Source organism: Ursus americanus, chromosome 22 (assembly GCF_024610735.1).
Source record: "Ursus americanus isolate L20-20 chromosome 22, mUrsAme1.1.p, whole genome shotgun sequence".
NCBI lineage: Eukaryota > Metazoa > Chordata > Mammalia > Carnivora > Ursidae > Ursus > Ursus americanus.
The window spans coordinates 38,775,047-38,794,151 of NC_142148.1; the positions used below are offsets into that span (position 1 = coordinate 38,775,047).

The following is a 19,105-nucleotide window of genomic DNA, read 5'->3' on the forward strand; positions in this document are numbered from 1 at the left end:
TAATGATTATTTTATCAATTATGCCTTATCACCAGGATGCTGTTGTGTAATGAAAAATAGAGGGAATTATTTGAAAGGATGACTTAATCATCAAAGAGCTAGATTTTTAAAGGCCATTACATGTTTCTGTCTCTTTCTGTTGGTTCTACATGAGTCATCATGTTTACAAAGGAAAATGACATTTCCTCCGTTGGAAGTTGACAGGACACACATAGAAGGCTTAACTTGTAAGGTTCTCTGCACATGAGACTCTTGAACTGTTATATTCCTCAGAAACCCTGGTCATTTATAGATTTGTGATTCATAGTATGGAATGTGCTTTGCCAGTCTTCCTTCTATACAGAGTGTGGCAACATTCTCTGCTAGCTCGGTATGACCTTTTATATTTATTGTACAGCAATATTTGTATTTGCATATGTACCTTAAACTCTGAACAAGAAGTCTTAGCTCACCTCATTGGAAGAGATGCAAAGGGAGAGATACAGGACAGGATTTATCAATTGCCTGATTCACAAGGGCTTAACAAAATGTGTTCCTGACAGCTCTGGCAAGTCTGATGGACATGGCTTTGGGGACAGATAATTCTGAGTTCCAGTATTGTCTCTGTGGTGTGCTAATGAATCTGGGCAAGCTATTTGGCTTTTCACATGGTTGTTGAGAAAATGAAACAAATAACATATCTGAATCAGTAAGGCACCTGGGACAAGTAGCCTCTTGATGGTGGTGGGTTTTTTTTTTCCCCATTCTTTTCTGTCCCCTTCTTCACTACTCTGCCTCAATTCAGAGTTTTCTATAGGTAATACTGAGACATTTTTCACTGTTTTTGTTAAGTGAGAAGTGTTTGAAGCAGATTTTTTTAAATAGGAAGCAATATGTTTAAATGTTCATGCAGTGCCAGAAAATTATACGAAAAAGTCAAACCCACTGTAGCCATGCCAAAGAGATTACTTGAATGAATAGAAATGAGAGTGGAATATTACAGGAGGATGAAATTAGAGCCATGCAGACTGTTGGATATGATTTCAAGTCTTTCAATTGACATGAGTATTTTTCTCCCTTAGCAGGAAAAAAAAAGTTCCAGCTTGCTGTTTCTTGTGTTTGTTATCTATATGTAGGCTAGAAAAAGAAAAAAAGAAAAAAGAAAAAAAAAGACAAAGGCAGTGACTAATTATAAAAATTTACTTGAAAAGTTCTGAATGTCTCAAGAAATAAAATTAACTAACTTCACAGCTTTACCAGATCGGCAATAATTATATTGGGCTTTTTGTGTTTCCAGTGAATATGGATTTCAACAAAACACACTTTGCATTATTGTGGGGGGAAGAACCCTCCTAGTATTCAATTTCTTGGGTATTCATCACTATCTATACAACTATATGTATAGGTTTAGTAGAATCTTCCCTCCTTCTACCCATTTAACTTTCCCAGGGTATATTGAGGGTGGATCTTAAGACAGTGTCTTCTCCAAAAGCTTTGTTCAAGTTGAAAGGAAAAAGAAGTATGTTGTTATGGCTGGCTATGCTAGAGGGCAGAGGTTTAAGAAGGAAAGAAAAAGACTATAGCACAGACGGTATGTTATCGGGGTTCTTGGTTGCATACTACAGAATCCATCCTATTTAGATTAAGCAGAGAACAATAGAGCCAAGGATGACATAACTTGAAAAAAAAATGCTTAATCACTATAGTGTCCAAGTAGAAACACCACTGCTGCTACTACCCACATCTTGACATGCGACAGCGAGGTCTAGGTGCCAGAAACTCAGACATAACTCCTCAAAAGAGCTAGCTTTAGTGCCATGATGTTTGCCAAAAAAGCATCCTTTCATGCATCTGATAGTTTATGTTGTTTGCTTTCATCTTCAGGGTTCACACAGTCGATTCTGCTTCGGGGATCCATATTACATGCCAACCCCAAGAAGAAATATGGTTTTAGTTCTTTGTCTTCTGTAGTACATCTGGGAAAGTAAGTGGGAAAGTTAAGTTGGAACAGGTGCTCACTGAACCACTTGTCAGTGTCTGCTACTAATGGGACTGGGCTGAAAGGTATTAGAGGTGTTGTAATTATCAGTACATTTAGTTATTGTGCATTATTTTTAAAAATTTAAGCACAGTCAGACCGGACTGAGACTTACTAAGTCAGCAGTCTGTAAGGACCAGAACTGTTTACTTAGTTTTGCCCACTCTTCATCTTGGATAGAATTTTGACTAAAAGAGACAGGTGGAATTCACCTACTCCAGAAATCCATGTATAACCATATCTTTTGTAAGATATTTTGTAATTCAGAACTTTATGAAAATGATAGAAATATTATAAAAGATCAGAAATGACTGAACCATTTTTTTCTTTGGAAAGAGAACTTCATATTAATTACATTTCATATTAAGTATAAATACACAAAACAAACTTTCATGGGTATACAGTAGATTCAGATAGTAAACTCTAGTTTCACTTCATTAAGGAATAGCTGAAAAAAAGTTTTCATTTTGTTCTGTTCTAGACTCAACCTTGTCCAAGTTCTGTAAAATTGGCTATTTTTACTCTACATTGGTTGGTATTAGAGAGTCACTTTTGTTTTTTCCAGGATCTCTATTAGTATTTGCAGAAAATAATTGTTCCTTTCTTATGTACTTGTTCAAAATTGTCTTTAAGGTACTCAGATTTTATCATGATATGTAGTCAACTCTGCAAAATTCTGGTGATCAAATTTTCTTGTCAACCCAGGAATGGCTGAAGACTGCTATTGTCCCCAGACCCCTTTAATCTGAGTCTATTCTATTTATTTATTTATTTATTTATTTATTTATTTATTTATTTATTTATTTATGATTGAGTTTGGGGGAGGGGATAGCACAGATTAGAGAGGGGGAATGAGCAAAGGGAGAGGGAGAGACAAAATCTCAAGCAGACTCCTGCCCAGCGTTGAGCCCAGGCAGGGTTCGATCTCGTGACTCTGAGATCATGACCTGAGCCAACACCAAGAGTTGGAGGCTTAACCAACTGAGCACCCAGGTGCCCCAAATCTGAGTCTGTTCTTATAACAGTGTGTTGCATTTTCTGTGTTTGTACCCATAGCACCTCCCCCCCACCAAACAAAAACAAATTGGGTTTCCTAGGTTGAGCAGAAACATTGATGTTATGCTAAAGTCTGGGTAGCATGCATCTTCATACATTTTCTTGCCCATCAACTGCAGGATCTTGGGGGTGTTGCTACTCCACTGTTTTATGCCTACCATTCATTCCATGAGATCCAGAGGCAGTTTGGCTGTGTGATAATGTAGGTACAGAATTAGCATTCTGTCCTCCCAGGCTCACAGCCTTTCCAAGTAACCAAACCTTAAGAAACCCTGGTAAGTCACCTACCTAAGTGTTTCTTTTCATCTCTAAACAAACTTCTGAAGCATTTTTCAAAAAGAGGGGAGGGATTTAGAGATATAGATAAATCCTTAATTAGGATTTAGAATTTACCAAGAATAAAAGCCTTAAAAGGTAGTGAATTGAAAGATATTTTTAGTTCTGGAAGGTGTCTAAGGGATATGTAATCCAGCTTCCAGGAAACATAAGCAGGGAGTAGTTAAGTGATTTGCCCAAGATCACATAGCTAGTTAGTATCAAAGCTAAGATTAAAACTCAGGTCCCCTGCCTGCCTGCCTGCCTGCCTGCCTGCCTGGGACAGTTTTGAAAGTGCTTAAATGGTAAGTCTGCACCATTCTCCCCCTATATGAAGCATGCATATGATACCACGTGCTGGGAGGGGTCACACTCTGAAGGATGTCTGTATGAAACAACCATGAAAAAACTCAACATACAACATGGGCCACATTCTCAAGTCCCTTCTCAAATTCACTGGAGTTTCTCTATTTTGTGACAAAACTGTATTGAAGTATGCACAATAAATGACACCAGCATTATTTTCACATCTAGGAATACCTTGCGAGCACTTTTCCTGTTTTAAATAACTAACTACAACGAGCTATATTAATTGCTTACACTTAACGCATGATTTTGTTTGGTTTGCTCTGCTCTTGTATCCGCTTAGGGGGAAAGTAAGGGAGGTTTATGAAGGGGTTTAAAATGAGAGAAATTAATTGTTAAATTTTTATATGTCAGTAAGTACTTTTTAAAAGAATACGTAAAAATACATTTTAGTGAAAATCATTGTAGTCATTACATTTCTCATTTTCACAAATATGTACAATAATTTCTCATCAGTGTATAAAAAGCCATATTTGAGTTCTCAGATGTTTACTTGAATAGGGAAAAATGAGAAGTTGGGATTAGAGAAATTTATAGCAGATGTGGGGTTCTGAGCACAGATTCTGGAGTATGCCTATCCATGTTCAAGTCCAGATCTTCCATTTCTAACTGTGAGATCCTGGGCAAGTTAACTTGCCTTCTCTTCACCTCAGTGTTTTTATCTGTGAAGCACCTAACTTTCAGCAGTGTTGGGAGATTGAGATCATGCACGTCAAGTGCCTGCTATGTGCCTTGCTCAGAGTTAATGCTCAGTAGTAGAATTCCACATGTCTAGTTTCTGTTCATATTGTTTTAGTTGTTCACATGATATTTATGGAGCAACTACCATGTCCCAGGCACTGTTCTAGGCACTGGAGACACAGACATGATGGACGAAGACTTCATTTATATACGATCCTGGATATTTTCTAATTCAGATAAAAATTAGAAAGCAAACAGAAAATGTGCCTTCATACACGCAAAACATGATTTTCTTTAAGAAACTTCGTGATCAGTTGTGGGAGACTTAGTAAAAAGTTTTAAGTGAACTCCAAATAATTTTTAAAAAGTAAACATAAGTGAATAGCTACATTCCACATAGCTTTCAATTATTAAATCCTTACTAAATACGTCAAAGAATTGAACAAACCTAATTATATATGTACGGCCTTACCTGGAATGGCATAAAAGGCAGCAGTGTGGAGAAAAGTCCTGGAACTGGTTTGCCTCTGATTCTGAGAAGGGGAGGACCGGGCATGGGCACAATCCTTAGATGACCTTCCCCACTCCCTTGAGAGAACGGAGTTCTTGGGAGTTCTTGTTATGGCCTCTGCAGATACTGTCCGCAATGAAGAATTTTTAATTTAGAGCCATTGTTCCCTCAAATGGAAATGAGCTAAAGAACAGCCAGGACACTGACTTTCAGCTAAGCAGGAGACAGGCCCTGGGCAGAGGCGGAGTAAAAAACTTAACCATTTGCATTCATCAGCTCCCATTCCCTTTAGTCTCCGTTGCTACCTCTCCTTCCCTCCCTTCTTACTCGTCACATAAAACCTTTGAAAAGTTACCCATCTCTCTTCCTTATACATAGATATCCATACAGACACCTTCGTTCGTATCTTCGCAGATTCTCAATGATCCTGAGCAGTCATTTAAAGTTGGAGGATGAAGAGCAGAGAGAATGATAAGAAAGATGGATGATGCAGCTATAATTTCTGGCTGCATTAAGACATGATGCCAGTGTTTCTTCCTTTTATACAAACATAATTGTTGAGACTTTCAAATAAATATTAACAGAATAGAGAGAGTAGTTTTCAGAGAAAAAAATTCTCTTTTAACATGACAGCCTTCCTTCTTTCTCTTTCATGGAGAATTGTGAGACTTGTCAACATCATGCTTCATGGCTTTTTGAAATCTTAAACTTTAACAACAACAGCAATAAAATTATCCATGCCAGAAATTACTGTCCTTTTTGGATAACTTTGAAGTCTTTATTTTTTATTTTTTAAGTTTGAAGTCTTCCTCAGTTTTCTTAAAATCCTATAAACAGATAACACACTATCATTATCTGTGGCAACAAGGATAGGGCTGGCATGGGTAATTAAAATGCCAGCATTGGCTCCTCCAAACCATGTTCTCTGCATCTTAGTACAGAAAGAAAGCATTAGAATTTTTAACCTCTAAGGTATTTTTCAAAGTTTCTGTTGGTATAAGTGATTTAATGTCTCAAAAATTTATTTTAATGTAATTTATACGCTAATCGCTCTTTGTAGACAAAACTAATTTCTGCAGAAAATACCTAGCCATTTAAAAATATCCTTGCTATTTATCAAAGAAAAATGACATAAGCTACTTTTCTTTATCGAAGATACTGGTTTTCTCTGAAATTTGCACAGTGTAGATGTGAATTTTTATTTTATTTATTTAGAACATTTATATAATTTTTATTTTGTGCTAAGTATTGTTTTAAATGCTGTGTAAGTGGTAATTCGTTCAGTCCCAATAACCTATGAGAGAGGTATTATTATTATTATTATTACTATTACTATTATTTATACTTTATACTTAAGAAAACAGCTCAAGAGCTCAAGAGAGGATAAATAACTTGTCTGTGGTAGTACCACTGGTAAGTGGCAGAGCCAGGAGTCAAATCCAGCCCATCTGCCCCCCAGAGTTTCTTCTTATGACCACTATGCACTGCCTCTCCTTGTAGCGTGCTGCAGGGTCACCAAGGCAGAAGAGCTCGGAAATGTGTCCAGTGAACCAGCCATCTGTCTACTCTTCTGGCTCCTCCAGGATGTCAAAGTTCCCTATAAAATGGATGTAAATCTCTGATGAGAAAGGATGTGTACAGAAAACCATGGGAGCAACACGTGATTCTAAACACATAGTGAGACACTATAACAGGGCCACATTCTCACTAGCTTTTTTTTTAAACAACTACTAAGCCATAACCCTCTCTACCTTCAGCCTGTCTTGCCATTAGATTAGGTGTCCCTATCTGTCATGGTGGAAGTGCTAAGTGCTGAAAAAGGGGTAGAGGGAGGAGGAGGTGACTCGGGAGAGAGCCAGTAGAGGTCCCCACGTGAGGGTGTGTCCGTGGAATGGGGGCTAGGGTGGGGGACTAGGACGTGGTGGGTGGAGGTGGGGCTGGGGTAGCAGCCCAGCAAGGGCTGGGAGGGGGTAAAGGTAGTGAGTGAAGGTAGTGGAAGAAAAAGGTGGGAGGTGGTGAGCAGGTAGAGGGGAATGAGGCGGAGGTAGTGGTTGTAGTTGTAGGGCAGAGTTGTCTCATTTGGGCCTCTGAGATGAATTGTTCCTGCCTTGTATGAAATGCTTCATTTCATAATTAGTTCTGATTCTTACACACACACACACACACACACACACACACACACACACACACACAATGTTCTTGTGAATAAAGAGGACTCAGACAATCACCTCTTATGCTATCAAAGCAAAGACTTACTTTAACCCCAGTCAGAACTTCTGCCCTGACTCTGGCCCAGTTTGGAGCAGGGAAACCATCTGGTTACAGTGTTGTGACTTTTGGCTTCCAAGCAATAATAAGGAGCTTTTTAATTAGCCTCAACATCCCGGTTTTCTGTGGGCACTGCAACAGTGCGCTGCCCTTTCTTACTCTTGGAGACCGCCAGATGCTCACTTATTACCCTATCACTAAATATCTGATATTAATCGCTGATAAGCTTTTAAAATAAGTTCATCGTATACATTAAAGGTCATATGAGTGATGATGGCTTGTTTGAAATAACCAGTTGTTAAGACTTATATGGAGTTCTGAAACACGAAAGAGTTGCCTTTTTTTCCCCCCCGGTAAGATGTTTGATGTTTGAGTATGCTCTGAGAATATGACCTTAATGAAACCTAAACCAAATAGAAACAGCGTTTGTGGTCAGGGAGAGAATTCTTTTCAAAAATATGCTTTCTCTCATGATATGTTACAAATCAAATGGCTTCAGAGCCATTGTTTAGTCAGCACGGAGGACGGTTTCAAATTTTAACGTGGAATGCCACATGTGTGCTAGAAATCATTCTGTGCCCCTGAATGTAATTTTTTAAACAGCTTATTGTAGGCTAGGGCGTGACTCCTGACTGAATATTACATTTAGATTTATGCGTATGAGCCTCGAATTTTAGAAAGAGCAGAAAACTATTTTGTTTGCTTCTGAAGGTTCAAACTTTTGGCTATATGTTTGCATAATACCTTATACCCAGACGACTTTAATAGGTGAAATAATTTACAAAGAAGGACAGCCATTTCCTTGCCAGGGTGTAATCCAGTGTGGGGGTTCTGTAAATGCTAATTAATTCCAACCTCAACTACTTCACCTGCTGTTTCAAAGGCTGGCAGCTCGTATTCATCACCTGAGTGACAGCTGTTTCTAACCTCTTTTCCTTGAAAAGAAAGAAATTAAATAAACCTTTTGCATGCTAATCACTGACATTCTGAAATGACAGTTGAAAAGTGCTTCAGTGTGAGTGTAAGGCGGGCTTGAATTGAAAGATTTTGTCTACATCCACCAATTGTTGCATTTTGACTAGATATTTTCAAAATGTAGAGAGAGGGTGGCAGGCAACCGACGAGACAGTATTACCACAAGTGAAGATGTTGATAAGATGAATCATTAAAACAGGCTTTAAGTGTATTAAATGTCTACATTTAAGCAAGTTGAACGATATACATTTCTTATGCAAGTTGTGTAGGCTTTGTCAAAGCAACTTAATACAGTTTTTTTTTTTTTTTTAATCCATTGGATTTTCATCTGAGTCAATATGCTTGTAGAAACAGCAAGTGTTTTACAAGCTGTTTTTCCTTTAGGGTTTGTTCAGTCTATTTAGTTGTCTCATAATAATGACTGCTATCATATTGTTTCCTAGTCACAGGGTTGTCCTTTGTCAAAATGGATTTTGTTTTCTACCATAATCTCAATTTTTACTGTTTACAATCATGACTAGAGTTAAGGGCGTTTGACCATTGCCTCTAAATAGAGTAAGTAGTACACAAGGAATATCTTCTCATATAAAAACATGCCCCAGTATAGTTTTGGACAGGCTCATTTAACCTTCATGAAGGACCAACATCTAGATATTAGTAATGGATTATGTTTCTTGACTTATTTAAAGGCATCTACCACTGAATGTCATCTTCTGCATGTTTTTGACTTTCTAATGAGGTCCCACATGGTATTATTCAGTTATAGTTTTTTTTTAATCTACAGAGTATATGTACTTCATTAATTTAAGTTGCTTTAATGAATTCTACTTTTTTATTTTTGTTTGTTTTTAGAGACAGTGAGAGAGTGCATGTGGGGGGGGGGGTGAGGGGGAGGGGCAGAGGAAGAGGGAGAGAAAATCTTTGGCAGGCTCCATGCCCAGCACCGAGCCCTACTCAGGGCTCAATCTCATAACCCTGAGATCATGACTTGAGCCGAAATCAAGGGTCAGATGCTTAACCCAGTGAGCCACCCAGGTGCCTGGAATCCTACTTTTGATACAGAAAGTATGTCATTTTCTTCTTGATGTTTTAGTGCTATTATCATTCAGTTATTTTGCTATGGTAAAATTGACCTCAGTTGGCGCACAGTTATATGAATTAATACATATACAGATTTCTGTAACCACTGTCACAATCAGAATATAGAACACTTCTATCATCCCCCAAAACATCCTTCTATGCTATTCCTTTGTAGTCATACACTCCCCTCAGCCCAAACTCCTGGTGATCACTGCAATGGTATTTTGTTGGTATTAAGATACAAAGAAGAAGAGGAAGAGGAAGAAGGGGAGGAGGAGGAAGAAAGAAAAATGTTTTTAAAAGTGGGGGGAGGGGAGGAGAAGTGATGAGAGAGGGAGAAAGGAAACTTAGGGATGCATCCCAGTGAAATGTTCATTGAACTCTAAGCAGAGATTTTTATTCATGCGCTAGGATGATCTGTTGTCAACTTGGCATCATTCCCACCTTCTCGGGCTGTAATGCAGAGGAAAAATTGAGAAACACTTACCCCAGGATCGTCTTTCATTTATGGTTCAGATTCCAGATTGCCAGTTAGAGGAACTGATGTGGAAACTGGGAAGCAGAAGTGGAGCCATCCGATATGTGGGCAGATGTGGGATTCCTAGTGGCTTAGTGGCTTGAGAACCGCTAACTTCACTGCTGCAGACTGTAATCACTGGTGGGAAATTTCTAGGGACTTTCCAGAACAGCTTTCCCATAAGTCTTTGAGAACCACCACTTTGGTGTTTCAGGATGAGGTCTCCAGCTTGCCTCCTTGTCCTTGCAGCTTCCCAGAACGTCCACAGTGACTGTCCTGACCTATCCACTCCAGCTTGCCCATCATTTGTCAAAAGCCTAGTTCTTATATAAAACTCATGGTTCCTGGAATATCTTAGAGCAGCTTTGTTTTTGTGCCCAAACCCAGATTACTGCACAGTTTTAAAGGGCAACGTATTTGTGGCCTGCATTTAAAAATTGGGAGATTTCTCTTTGAAGTCCTCGCTGCCATTTTTCCTTTGAAAAAATCAGAAGGTTAGAAAGAACTGGACTACCATTCATTCTTGCCTGAAGACACCTGCACGGAGCTGAGGAGTAGCTGCTCCTTTTTAAAAAAGATAACGATTCTCCACTTCACTGCCCAGCCCTGTCTTCGCATTTGTGCCCCTATCCCTCTAAATAATATCGCGTTAGCCTAATAAAAGGGATTTAATTTAATAAATACATGAAAGTCTTACCAATTATAGTCTTGTTTCCTAGGAACTCCTGGTTATATGGAGTTGTATAAGACAAATCCAATGTCTCCAAAGAGCTTGGGGGAGAAAGTGAAGGGCATAGAAGCTAGCATATGACTGTCATATCATAACAAAATATATGGAATGACTTTTTTGTAAAGCAAAGTAAACTCACTAGCTCACTATTTGGGTATTTTTAATTATCCAAATAGATTTTTCAGATTGATTTTTATGGCAGTTTCACTTGTTATTAATGCCCCAATTATTATTGATGAATTTTATCTGCATTTGATTAGGAATTTTATAAAATGTAAACTTAATGAATGTGATGGGATATATATTTTTCCAGGTAAGCAAATTCTCAATATATATTCATTTAGAATATTGTTTTCTGTTAATCATTGTCTTTTTCTTTTAATCTAAATACAAATATATGTGCATATTTTAATAAAAAGGATATATTTCACAAAAATTTGGCTTAAATATTCCCCCAAATATTGTGCAGAATATTCCTTTAAATACTCTGTTTAAATTACTAGGTTAATCAATTCTGTGTTAACTAATTCTATATATATTTTAACCTTTTCTCTGCTTGATGTTACATTAATCTTATAGCATATCATTTTTGAAGCAGGGTTTTTACTGTATATTGAAGTTTTTTAATGTGCTGAAATAAAAATATAGTAATAAGCCATTGATCATTGTAAGATTAACATCTGTTGATACTTGTTTCCTCTGGGTAAAAGTAGACCTCAGTTTATCAATGTAGAATAAAGAATATAAGAGCTTCATAGTGACAGACAATAGCCTACTCCATATAGTAATTCATAGAAACTCCCTTTTAGAGTTTCGGGTTTTGGTTTTGTTTTGTTTTTTTAAATTCACTTATATGCAGTCTGATCTCTTTTTTGGAAGAGGAAGGAGATCCAAATTTATATTCTCCCCCAATTGCTGATAAAAGTATCAGCAATATATACTCTAGTGTGTGTGTGTGTGTGTGTGTGTGTGTGTGTGTGTGTATTATAGATAGATAGATAGATAGATAGATAGATAGATAGATAGATAGATAGATGATAGATCGATTGATAGTTTTTGATGGAGACAAAGAGGACGGTTATTTGGGCAACTAAAAAACTACATGTTTGATCCTTTCCAGATGGCCATATATCTGGCCACCAGATCCTTGCCTCAGCCCATTCCCTGTCTCCTAAATACCTCTTTGTGCTTTTCTGAGAGTAGAGCGCATCTTAGAATTGATGAGAGTTCCTTGTTAGAGCAGCTCCCGGTTTCACTGAGCAAGCTGGGAAATAGTCTCTGGAGTCTTACAGAAAAAGTTCACATAATTCAACAAATGCACCTCTTTAAAAGATGCATTTTGCTCTATAAGGATACATTTTTTTTTTTCCTTATGGAGTATCAAGGTGGAATGATTAGGATTGTGGGGAAGGCCCACATGGATTCAGTTTCTGGCTCTATCATTGACTGACAACATGCCCTTGGTATGCTCTGCAAATTCCCTGATGCTCAGTTTACTTCCCATAAATGGAATTACCAGCAGTACCTACCCCACAAGGCTGTTGTCAGTATTAAATGCGGTGACTCAGGTAAAGGATTTAGCACTAGGTTTAATTCATAGTAAGTGGGTAGCAAGCAGTGACTAATGGTAATAATATGTATTGGTGCTAAGGCATTTGTGCCAAGATAGTGATTCTCAAGTTTGAATGTGCATCAGAATCACCTGGAGGACTTATTAAAGCACACATCTCTGGGCCCCACCTGCAGAATTCAGATTCAGTAGGTCTGGGTGCGACCCTAGAATTTGCATTTCTCAATCATTCTCAGGGAATGCTGTTGCTGTTGGCCCTGCTGACCACATTTTGAGAACCGTGGAACCGGACACTCATACTCCAGACTATTCTTCTTGGGTAGTTTGGTTTTGGAACAGACTGAAGTATCAGATGGATGATGAGATTCTTCAGCCTTTGGGCAGTGTTTCTAAAACCATGATCCCAGTGCTCCAGCGCTGACCCAATGTCTATTTATCAAGGTGCAACAAAATTGGAATCCTTATATTTACTTACATCTCTCTCAGATATTTAGGGGAACCCACATATATAGCATTCAACATCTCATAAACGCTTTCTGTCTTGTTTTTCACATCCTGAACCTTCAAGGAGAGGCTCACCCACCTACCCCAAAGCACTGGGTTGCCTCAGTCTAGCTCACAGCAGCTGTCACAACCCCCATGCCCCCACCACTGCTAACTGCAGTCCTTTTGGGCAGTGATTTTATTTTGCTCTGACTACTCTTCAGGAGAGAATCTTTTTCCTTGAATTTTGGCAGAGGAGGGTTTGGAGTATGCTAAACAGAAAATGGACAAATACTTGAAGGGGTTGGGGAATGGCTGTGAACCAAATATTCCATTCCCTCACACTGACTTGACACTGTTGCCTTCGCTTTGGTGGCATTATTTCAGTCAGCTTCTTCCCTAGCTGTGGACCCTGCTCAAACACCGTTTGCTTATTTTGGATTTGAACATGGGTGACATCTCTCACTCATCATTTGTGACAGGCCTTTGCCAAGAGCTTTGCATACAGCGTCTCCTTTCATTTTTCCAGTGAGTCTATGGTCTTGGAAATGGGGTGACAGGTATTCACAGTAGAAAAATTTTGACTGTTCCCAGGAGCTCTAATGGAAACATAGACCCATCCTCTGATCTCTTGATGGTGTCCTCTGTCAGTTGAGCGTGTGACTCTGAAACAGAATCAGCCTCCCTGGGCACAGAGCAGGGCAGAGGATCATGGAGAATGCATTGGGGCAGCAGACAGAGGACAAAGAATGACGAGTACCTAAATGAAAATTTACGAAACTAAGGCTTTATGACATTAAGTACTTTGCCCAAAGTAGAACTTTTACTAAGACACAGAACTGGGATTTGAACTCAGAGCCATTTGACTCAAATGGTAGTCAGGTCGAAGGAGCATGCCTTCCTTTTAGGAGCCTGCAAAACAGACTGACATTATTACAAAGCACATTATGTGTATAATCAAAATCATCTTTCTACATATATGAGTAGCTGGGATCATTCATGTGTGAAAGTATTCTCTCCCTTGTTTTGAGATACCCTAAAATGGAAGGCTCAGTAGTCAGTTATTTATAGAAGATATGCTTGCTTTTCCCTCTGATAGCCACTCAGCAAGGAATACAACTCTCAGAATTATGCCTTAGGGATTTGGCTTTTCTCTGCCACTGGGCATACATTTAACCAACCAAAGAGTTCACTTCAGTTCGAGAAAGATGTTTTTTCTCTATTCAATCAAAACTCAAATGTGGGTGCCCAAAAAGGGAATTAACTTTTCAGAAATGGTCTTTAATATCTAAGTTTGGAATTTTTAACTCCAGTTAAAGTTCAGCATAAAAATGATACATTGTCATTTAGTGGAAGAAATTCATCTTTCAAACAAGGGTATTACTTTAGCTAGTGCAGAGCACCCACTTTCTGAGAAATTTCTTCTCCCCTTCAAAGGCAGAGTTTTATTATTGAGTTCTCTCGAAATGTTCAAATGTGACTTACAGGTCAAAAATCACAGTTTAAGTGGATTTGATGGATTTTCAGAAATCATTTATAAAATTATTTTAGGTCACTGCTTGTTTCAGTTGAAGCATCAGACTAACAGTGAATGAAAAGTATTGCCAGTTCTCAGACAAGCTGATTGCCTGGTGAATGTGGCTCTTTTTATTTTTATTTATTTTTATTGTGTTCAGTTAGCCACTGTATAGTAGTACATCAGTAGTTTTTGATGTAGTGTTTGGTGATTCATTAGTTATGTGTAACACCCAGTGCTCATCACAACACATGCCCTCCTTATTACCCATCACCCTGTAATATGGCTCTTTTTAAAAAGTATTCACTTAAAGATGCCTGGGTGGCCCTGTCGGTTAAGCATCTGCCTTCAGCTCGGAGTCCTGGGATTGAGTCCCACATCAGGCTTCTTGCTCCGTAGGGAGCCTGCTTCTCCCTCTGCCTGCTGCTCCCCCTGCTTGTGCTCTCGCTCTCACTCTCTCTGAAAAATAAATAAACAAAATCTTTAAAAAATAATAAATAAAATAAAATAAAATAATAATAAAATAAAATAAAATAAAATAAAATAAAATAAAATAAAATAAAATAAAATAAAAATGTGCTTATCCACAGTAGCAAACATGACTGGATCCATCCATTTATTTATTATTATTTTTTCTCTCTATATATTTGAGTGCCTATTATGTGATAGGCATTATGCTTCAAATATGTTTATATGTTAATTTTACACTTTGGTGAGAGATTGCTATAATAGGTATTATTGTTGAGAGTGTCTGTCATGTGCCTGGCACTCAACATATATTATCTCTAAGGATCTCAACAACCCTATTATATTCTTATTATTTTTCTACTTTACCCTTGTTTAACTGAAGCTCAGAGAAGCCAAGCAACTTGGTAAAGGTCACAGAGTTGTGATTTTAACTCAAGTGCCGATAAGGACAAATACAGGATTTTTCTATCATGTTTGTTCCTGTTGTCCGTTCTTGAACATCTCTGAGGTTGTTGTCTCAGCTGAACTTTTGGCAAGAAGAGGCATACTGGCTCCTGGTGTCTGATTTCTGAAAAATCTAATTTTTGAAAACTTGGGGCCAGGCTGAAGTAAGAGTCAGGGTCTCATTAGGGTAGAAGACCCTTGGGACTCAGGCCATAGAAAGGTTAGTTTCTGTCATTGTAGGCTACTAGAATGGCCCACCCTGGGTTCCCAGACTTAACGCTGTCTGCAGACACTGCTGACTGCAGTCCACTCATTATGGACCACCTTAAGCTCATCTGGTCCAGGGGAGATGATTCTTCCACCAATTTCTTCCATTGTGGGACATGGCAAACATTCTTTCCTGGGCCTAAGGGAATAATTGGATTAGGATCCCAGGATTCAGAAGAAACAATTGAATCCAAGGTTTCATGGCAGGGCTTAAACGCTGGGATTCTAGAATCTTTCAACAAAGTAAGTATGACCTCTCCAAGGCCAGAGATCTGGTTCCATCAGTGAACCGGGAAGCCCAATAAGACTTGGGGACATATGCAGGACCACAGCAGATGTGGTTTTGGTCGGTTCATTGATTCAGAGGGGGATGCCTACTTAGTGCACAGGAATTTCTGGGGATTAAGACCCTGGTTCTAAACTTATACCCTGGACTGCCTCTGGATTTTAGGGTCTCCATTGAAGGGAGTGTCTGAAATTTTGGGAGAAGTAGCTTTTGACATTCCTAGAGACATTTCCTGGGCCTCATGGCTAATGCAGGGCCTGTTTTAGGAAAAATGTTTTAGCAGGAGACCTGAGGCCAAGAGAACCTGATGTTTCAGAGTATAGTTTTCAAATTTGCAGTCATTGAAAGACTAAGGATGATTTATTGGTTTACTGGATCTGTTTTTTTCTGCCACATTACCAGGAAACCATTCAAATTAAGTGTATCTTCCTGCACTATGAAGCTTGCATGTAGAAAATCAGTGTAGCTCACTGACTACAGCATCAGATTTCTCAGTGGAAGTCAGTTGGGGAATGAGTCTTGAGGATTATGGATTAGAAGGGTAGAGGTTTAGGGCCTTGATTTACTTCAGTGGTCTATGGTGCTCATGAACGGGCCAGCTCTGGACTCATGGTTGTTGTCTAGGAGGTCTGGGAACAGGTATCAGATCCCCATACATAAAGATAGTGAAGTTCAGGAGCATTCCAGTCCTTACAGGACTGGGTTAAGTAGCTAACTCGCCATGGATGCAGAAGCAGGAACCCTATTACGGGCAAACCAAATCTACAGTAAGACTTGTAGTTCATGGGTAAGTATAATCTAGTAATGATAACCAGATTTCATCTCAGGTACCTTCTTTAATCAACTAGTAATGTCTGCTTGGAACACTGTTGAGAGGGATTCTGTATCAGCTCAGTTAAAAGGCTGTCTTGCTTGATTGATAATGTCTGTCATAGGCATGCAGTAAAAGAGGAGGGGGCCACATGTGCCACATCCTTGTAATTTCTGATATAGCTTTGGAGCTATAGGACTTTGAGGATAGCATTCATTCTAGAGTCTGGGCAAGACAAACCCAACCCAACTAATATAAGTAAAGTAACCTAAGCAACTCAGTTCTCCATTACAGCTGTGTGGGACCATTTCCATATTTTCCAAGTTCATAAAGTCATGACAATTCCATGCTCAAAAGATAACCTCTTTGGCCTTCCTAAAAGGAAGGAAGACATTCTACATGAGTTCCTTTGCTTTCCTGCCCTATCACTCAATGTCTCCTATCTCACCCCATGTTTCCTCTTGTGTTTTTTGTGTGTTTGTTTTTTCATGACAGAGAGTAAAGCATCCTTCCTCCCTTTTAGAGCTGGACTCTCATTCTCTTCTCCAGGCTCATTACCCACAATTTAAAAGAAAATAGCTGATGTGGAGAAGTAAGGTTTTATTGGAAGTGCATTCCCAATCTCTGCGGCCTCTCCCACACTGCCCTGCCTTTCCGTGTGTGTCTAACTTACCAGTGGCCGTGGATTTCACAAATTACTGTTTTTCTTTATTTCAAATTAATTTGCTCTATCATCAAGCTATCCGATTGCTGTCCCAATTCTAAGTAACTGTGCATGGAATTGGCATGATTTGTAAAGTACAGACAAAGGAACATGGAAATTCAGTTCTTCCTGGTTCCCACCACTTGCTGGGCATGTCTTTACACCGGTTTGATTTTGTTTGATTACATGAGTTGAAGTTCATGGTTAAGTATAAAGAAATTGAGTGTAATGTTGCTATCTAATAGTTCAAAGGAAATGTAATTTATATCTGTTATTAAATTGTGTTCTAGTGTATTTGAAGTGCTAAGATCTATGCTCAGAGAGAGGTCTTGAATATTATATTTACAGCTTAATTGAAATTGAGATTTTGGACTGTGGTTATGTTTTCTGAACTTGCTCTCTTCCTAAATTGACCTTATGAAGAAAACAACATATTAATATTTAAGTAGCTAATGCCAGTACTGTCTTCCTTCAAAAGCAACCCACATGTCTCAGCAGCTCACAACCTTAGTTAGTATCCAGTACAAAGTTTTCTTGATTACTTGTATAATCTTTAAGGGCTGAGTTTTATAATATTTGCCTGATCTTTCCATACCATATATCATCAGTTAAAACACATTTCGTGTATATATATATATATATCAGTGTATATGTGTGTATATATATATATATATATATATATATATATATATATATCAGTATATATATATGTATATATATTATCATACATATATATGTATGATATATACTTACATAATACATATATATACATATATATGTATATAAACATTCCTCCCTTTTAGAGCTGTATATATATATATATAAACATTTTTATACTATGAGTTGTTCACCTAAAAGTGATTTTTTAATTCAAGTCTTTACAAACAGGGAAGTGTGAGATTCAGTATCTAAAATCTTTCTTTTGAAGGAATGTGACTTTTTGCTGGAAAAAAAAAAGGATACTTGTTGCATATTTCTTTAAGACAACAAAGAAAAGGAAGTAGGTCTATTGGTTGGTTTCTTTAAAGATGCAGGGACAGAGACAGAGAGAGAAGGTAGCAAGAAAGAATAGAGCCAAAAATTACTTCTTTTTCTCAAGGAAGGAGGGAAAAATTGAAAATGCCTTTTGCAGGAGAAAGGCACAGCATGGGGTGGTTTGTGACAAAATTTTAATGAAAAGCAAGCTTCTTTATTGAAATCTAATAAATAATAGACCAGGAAAAGCGGGCTTAGCCATTTTATTCTTAAATGAGATGATGAAACGCAGATAAATTGGACCTCTGAGTCAAGACTTTATTGGGTTCATTGGCCATTTTTAGGACAGCTTTGACCTTTCCATAAAGTGCGAAGGGTCCCTATCTCCCATAAAGTTGTGCCCTCAAAGAGTGAGCAGTATTCATTCTCTAATAAAGTTATAAAGGAGAAAAAGAAAGTGCTCTGACCCATCAGCTGAGCAGTTGTCGTGTCTGTCACACGGAATTCTCTCAAGAAAATAGCTTTAAAGGCTAGAACCTAGGGAGTTCTGAGGCCAGCGTCCTCCTTTGATTTCTAAAAGAACAATTGTTACTCCTCGTTTTCCAAATTGCAAATTAGGGCACTAGGAAAGTGTTTGATGTGAGTTTGCTGAATTCTCTTGTCAGCCAATCCATAAACAGAATTAATTGCCTACCATGTATCCGGCACTAGAAATAGCCGCTAGTCTCAGTATTTATGAGGATAGTGGTTGTCCATTTAGAATGCATAATACCTGTGCTTTTTTAATTTGATGCTTAGCCCATTTAGTTTCTAACTCCCAGAGGGGCAGATGTACAAATGCTTAAGTTCTCGGAGTTCTAATGCAGTAATTGGGTTTTCTGTTTTTGTTTTTCCGTGTTGTTAACATGACACAATCTAGGTATAGACTGGTGTTAGAACAAACTTGTAATAATGATATTGATGTGTAGAAACAAGCTTTTCAAACCAAAGTCAGTACCTGGGCCGGCTCATAAACAATTTTTTCATAGTTCCTTTGGTCTGAATTTGCAGAGTGGTAGCGTAGCAC

The 19,105-nt window shown here is 38.3% G+C and overlaps 1 protein-coding gene and 1 long non-coding RNA gene across 3 annotated transcripts in view; one reads left to right on the forward strand and one right to left on the reverse strand.

Moving 5' to 3' along the window:
* Positions 1-19,105, forward strand: part of MACROD2 (mono-ADP ribosylhydrolase 2) — a 1,878,458-nt gene that overhangs the window by 857,830 nt on the left and 1,001,523 nt on the right. The gene's annotated exons all lie outside the window — the stretch shown is intronic.
* On the reverse strand, positions 24-9,901 carry LOC148108067 (uncharacterized). The gene is made up of 3 exons (XR_015720965.1): positions 9,757-9,901; positions 4,908-6,543; positions 24-1,955 (listed from the first exon to the last, which is right to left on the reverse strand). It is a non-coding gene; the product is annotated as an uncharacterized LOC148108067 (long non-coding RNA).